The sequence below is a fragment of the Podarcis liolepis genome (genome assembly GCF_965112155.1).
Source record: "Podarcis liolepis genome assembly, chromosome: 17".
Classification (NCBI taxonomy): domain Eukaryota; kingdom Metazoa; phylum Chordata; class Lepidosauria; order Squamata; family Lacertidae; genus Podarcis; species Podarcis liolepis.
The window spans coordinates 1971773-1977958 of record NC_139571.1 but is presented as its reverse complement, the minus strand read 5'-3'; positions in this window follow the sequence as shown (position 1 = coordinate 1977958).

Here is a 6186-nt window from a genome sequence, read left to right as displayed (position 1 = left end):
GAAGGCGAAGCCGATTCCTCCGCTGCCCGCTCTCCAGGGGGCGAAGACTTCTCTCCACAAGCTTCACAAAGTCAGACTGTTCGCTGTCTGTCCTGGACAGCTCTAAAAAAGGAGTGAAACAGCCTTTCGGCCCCTCCAGAGCTGTGGGCGAGGAGCCGAGGGCGCCCCAAGCAGATCGCCCGCCCATAGCTGGGTTTTTCAATGTTTTCCATTGTTGTTCTATAGAGTTCCTGGTATCTGCTGCGTCCATGTCAGAAGATCTTTTGTGCAAATTTTCTTCATAGTATCTGCACACATAAATAGTAGGGATAACTGAGGAGAGGTGTGAATATGTTTTAATAATAACTGATATCTCATGAAAAAAATCATTTCATAATAGGGCAACCTGTGGGCATTCTATCAGAAATGGAAAAAGGTCTCTTAATTCCCACAACGTCTCCAACGTTTTGGTGAGGTAATGTAAGTAATATGAGGCAGCTGAACAGAGCTATGATACCACCGGTGTAAAAAGTTTTAACATTCTCTCTCATGTACAGATACTGATTTGCATGGCTTAGAGTGTAAGATCAGTGGACTTCCGGGTTAGCGCCACCGGCAATGGCGGGCTTCCTCTGAACTGGAGGAACCAGCTCTGTGAAAATCAGGGTCTGGACCGCCATGGCGAGGCGGAGACCCATCAAAAACCACAGGCGGGAGAAGCCTGTGGACCTGGGATTCGGCTGGCACCTTTAGCGCCTCCCCTACTCACGGGGAAACCCGACTACGGGGATCCGGAGCGACGTGGGGTGAGCGGCGCGGTGCTTCGAATCGATTGCTCTTTTCATGGAGTGAAGCCACATTGCTGTTGTCGGAGAGCGCTGACTTTTTTCCTGTGGACAATTGGACTCTAAACAAGTACCCGTGAGTAGAACGGAAAATTGGATTATTAAACTTCGTAATTTGGCACCGGAGCGGGAAGGTCTAAACAGGAAGTCCGCCTCCCGCTTTTGTAAACAGTTTGAAGCAAAGATATCGCAAGCTAAAGTCTGGAAAGTCATTTGTAAAGGACTAAATTTCCATAGGTTAAAACTACAAACCCCCCTTGGAAGCAGGAGAAGAGGGGGGAAATATTAAATTGTTCAAGCCTGCAGGAGAGGGAGTAAAGAAAGATAAATTTCTATCGTCTTGAACCTGGGAACGGGCTGTCAAAGATAGACGTTTGGGGAAAGTTCATTGACTGTGAATAATAAAGCATGTTGACAGATAGTTAAATAAGAGAAACATATTGATTCCAATGTTTCCTTTTGCATTAAAAAGGAACAAAGATTTGAAAAACGAAAGCAATTTTGTTGCTGGATCTGCTTGTAAAAGGATGGATACAAATAGAAATTGTTTCCTCTAGAGGGAGCTTTTGAACTGTTGTTGGAGTGGACCTGGGGAACTCTACAGCTGTAGAGATTAGAGAGCGTGAGAAACAGGCTCTGACCTTGGATAAGAATGTTGACACAGGAAACCTTAGTGTCTGCTTTGTGCAGGACAAGTGCTTTGTTGGAGCAGCTTCATGCGAAGATGGATTTGATGACTACTGCAATAGATAATTTCGGTCAAACAGTGACCACTGATATAGAACCTGCTCAACAACTGACCCAGGAATCTGCCCTGACAGGGCAAGTTGCGGAGAAGACAAAGGAGGAGGTTGTTGTTGAACCTCAAGTAATACAAGTTGAGAGAGATGCGGCCTTGCAGGAGCATAAGCTGTCATTTCTGAGGATTGAATCTGGAGTGAGGCAGACTTGGAGAGACGGAGTCCTGTCGGGACTGGAGATGGCAAGTTGGTCAGATCCTCCTTTGCAGGGATGCTCTGATCTTTGGGATTTGGTTTTGGGGCAGGAGGAGATTGGAGTGGTTGAGGCACTCAACTTTGGAGGGGCATTGAAGTATGTTTTGGAATATTTTTTGGATTTTAGTGCTAAACATGGAGAATGGGCTGACCGGCCGAGAAGGGATAAAGACACTCTTAGGTTGTATGGGAGTCGGAACTTAACAGGTTAAGTTGTTCCCATGATGCCTCAGCATTCTGGCGTCAGCTTTGGAAGCTGGGAGGAGTTTTTCTGTCTGTTCCTCTCGGTTTTTGAGGGAGAAGGACGCAGTTTGTCATGGCTGCGAGAAGTCCTGGAGTTTTCTGAGAAATGATGCAATAAAGAGCTGTAAATGGACATTACTGTGCTCTGTGTATTTGTGTGAAGCTACGTGACAGCTTTTACCGCTGTGTGTTACTCTGCTAGACGTGACTGGAAGAAGCAGATTGCGCAGCTGACTGGAAGCGCGCCGGACCGCTGTAAATCAATTAGCAGGTCACGCACTAATCAATAAATCAACAGGTTATGGAGCCTTAATTACCGCTTGTAAAGCTGTCGTTGGAGGATGTCTGAGAGCTTTGAAGTCTGCGTTCTGAGGCGGTTTGGCTGACAGAAGCGGAGGCCTGTATCTGAGGCAAGCAAGCAAGCTGAAAGACGCTGTGCTGAATGCTGAAGTGCTGAGAGCAGCAGGAAACCGTTTCTCCACGGAGAGGAGCCAGGGGAGCTGGTGATTTGTGAGTACAGCTTGGGGCGCCTGGGGAGAACGGGAGAACATGGCAGATGGCCAGGAGGTGTTTCAAGCTCCGTTTGAACAGCTTGAGGAACTCACCGCCCAAGCGTGGAATACCTGGGCAAGAAGGGTGAGAGCGTGGTTTTTAGCCACGGAAATTTGGGACATTTCCCAGAGAGAACCAGTGGAATTGGTGGACAGAGATGCAGAGACGCTGCAATCTGTTTCTCTGGAGGAGAAAACGCAGAGAGAGAAAGCTGTGAGAGCTGAGATCTGCATGTTGAGAGCAGGTGTACATGCTAAATTGCAGCATCACCTGGAAAGCGTTGAATCTGCGTGTGAGGCCTGGCGAGTGCTGAAACGTCTGTGTGAAGACTCAGCAGGAGGCCAAGGGCAGATGAAAGCTGAAAGCCGAGAGATGGCTGGAGCCCCTGTTCCTGATGATTTAGCCTCAAGGAGTGCTAGTGAGCAAGTCGGGGGGGGCGAAGAATTCCAAAGGCAAGTTTAAAAAGTTTTCCACTGTGCGTGCTGGAGTGGAGTTCAGAGGGGGCGGATCTGGCAAGGAGTGCTTTTCCGGAAGAAGGAGGGCCAGGCCAGCTGAAAGGAGCCCCGGGCAGTGTTTTTCCACTGAAGGTCGTTGTTGCTACATTTGCAAGTCAGCTGACCACGTACGTCGAAATTGCCCCCACCGGAGCAGAGAGGCAAGGCAGGATGTTGTCAAGGTCAACTCTCATGGGAACCAGTCGGGTTTCCATGGCAACCAGTCTGGAAAAACAGCCAGGCGTGGGACTGAGTCAGGTGGACGTGACAAACACCAGGAGGAGACTTATCAAATAACGGCCAGTCTGGCATTGTTTCAGAACAGCTGTGAGAAAGCTTCTGAGTTTTGTTTTGTGATAGACTCTGCAGCTAATTGCAATATGATTCCAGAGACCCCTGCTGTCGAGATGTGGAATTGCAGAGCAGTTCCGGCCGGAAAAACTGTACTTTTTGCAAATGGACAGAAAAGAAATGTGACTAATGTTGCAAATGTTTCTTTTTCTATTTTGCAGGAGAAGTTGGAGTGTTGTACCGTTCCAGGGATACACCACTGTCTTTTGTCTGTGCCTTATTTGTTAAAAAAGGGGTTTAAGGTTTGTTTTGAGGATGATGCCTGCACAATCTCCAAAGGAGGGAGGATGCTTGCCAAGGTTAAAAAGGGGCAGAATGATCTCTTCATTCTTAAGACGTCTCTGGAGGGTGAGGGGAAGGTTGAGAAAGCACAAGCCCTGCGTGCTATAATTCCCACTCATGTGTCATGTGCCCATGTTTGGCATGCTAGGACAGCTCATGGTTCTTTAGAAGAACTACAGACGCTACCTGAGGTCACCAAAGGTTGTCACATTGTAGAATGTGGATGTGTCATAAGTTGTGAAGCATGCAGACATGCAAAGGTAAAAGGGTGCAGTTACCCAAAGGTGGAGAGGGTAACCACAAAACCTTTTGAGCTGCTTCACATAGATCTGTTGGGTCCCGTAAAGGAACCAAGTCTGGGAGGGGCCAGGTTTCTGCTGACGATGCAGGATAACTTTACGCAGAATACCTGGACACACGGTCTTAAATCCAAGGAAGATGCAGCTCAGCTGATCAAAGGTTGGATTGAGGAGGTGGAACTAAGGTTCTCCACCAAAGTGCAAGCTGTCACAAGTGACAGAGGAGTTCAGTTCACAGGTTCTGCTTTGCAGAAGTTCTTTCGCAAGAAAGGGATACATCACACAGTGACTTCACCCAATCAGAGGGGGGCGGCAGAGCTCAGATGTGAGGCTCTGGTCAGAACTGCAAAGGTGTTGCTGAAAGATTCTGGGTTGCCACCAAAGTTTTGGCTGGAGGCAATCAGGTATGTGAGCTTCACCTGGAATCGTACCTACAATTCAGTGGTAGGTGACACACCGTTTGGTTTGTTGCATGGCAGGAAACCCCAGATTCATTTTCTGCGCAGGTTTGGTTCGCATGCATCTGTGCCGGTGCCTGAAGTTTTGCAAGGGCCAGATGGATCCAAGTTCCGGAAAATGATCTTCTGTGGGTATGAGCCAGCAGCGCGTGCATGGAGGTTTGCGTTCCCATCAGGTGATCAGAGTAAGTTGCTGATCAGCAAACACGCTGAGTTCTACGAACAGGATGAAAGGTCAAAGACTCCTGTCAAGCGTGATGTTCTTTCAGAATGTCTTTCTGATTCAGAACAGGAAGGTTCTGGGGAGGAGGAAGGAGAGGCTGAGTCTGCTGATGACGATCAGGTCACTGACCAAAGTCTGGAGCAGGGTGGGGCATCTCCACAAGTTGAAAAAAGAGAGGTCAAGAGTGAGCCTAGTTCTCCGGTGACTGTAATGGAGAGGATTCAAAGACGTTTTAAGTCAGAGGGGGAATCCAGAGTTGCTGAGGACACACCTGCTGGTGATGGTGAGTCAGGGGAAGCATCTGAGATTGTGCCCAGGCGATCCAGTCGCACAACGAAGGGTATTCCACCTGAAAGATATCAGGCCACAGGTGCGTGGGTAAGTTTCGCACAGTGTGAGTCTGAGAGGTATATGGATGTTCCACAGGTATTGTCAGAATGTGATGCAGAGGGGGTATGGGAGTCGGAACTTAACAGGTTAAGTTGTTCCCATGATGCCTCAGCATTCTGACGTCAGCTTTGGAAGCTGGGAGGAGTTTTTCTGTCTGTTCCTCTCGGTTTTTGAGGGAGAAGGATGCAGTTTGTCATGGCTGTGAGAAGTCCTGGAGTTTTCTGAGAAATGATGCAATAAAGAGCTGTAAATGGACATTACTGTGCTCTGTGTATTTGTCTGAAGCTACGTGACAGCTTTTACCGCTGTGTGTTACTCTGCTAGGCGTGACTGGAAGAAGCAGATTGCGCAGCTGACTGGAAGCGCGCCGGACCGCTGTAAATCAATTAGCAGGTCACGCACTAATCAATAAATCAACAGGTTGTTCCCCCGAGATCTACTCCTCAGAGACAAAGGAAGGAAATTAAGAACAAGACCAGCAGAAGACAAAGTAAAGTGCAGGTACAATTATGAAGAAGATCTGCAGAAGGGACATGGAAAAGAGTTAAGAGCCTCAGACATAAGATCACCAGGTTGATGGACTAGATGGAACAGATAGAAAGGACTGACAGAACCCGAGACCAGGAAGAAGAGACGGTGGATGAAGATTGGCAGAAAGTTTAAAAATTCATTTAGAGAAATATTGCAAAATTAACAACTGTTAGGAAAATCTTGGAATGAAACTATTAGGCTTTAGTAGAAATGTTATAAGGAGTTATGTATAAATAAGTTTTTTTAAGTTTTAGGGTTTTTTATGGTAAGATAAGGCTAAAATAAATTAAGACAACTAAAGGACAGAATACAGTGAAAGATGAAAAGGATTTGCTGAGATAATTAATAATTAGAATACAAAAAAGGGAGGTGTGAGGAGGTCGAGGAAATAGGTTAATGAAGATAAGGGTATGGGAATATTGGATTTGTTTTTAAAACTATTTTTTGTTCTTGTTTTTTATTTTGGTGTATGGTATGTTTGGTACTTTTTATTCTCTTTGTATTGATTTGTATTGTTTAATTTCTTTTTTCTTTGCTTTTCTTT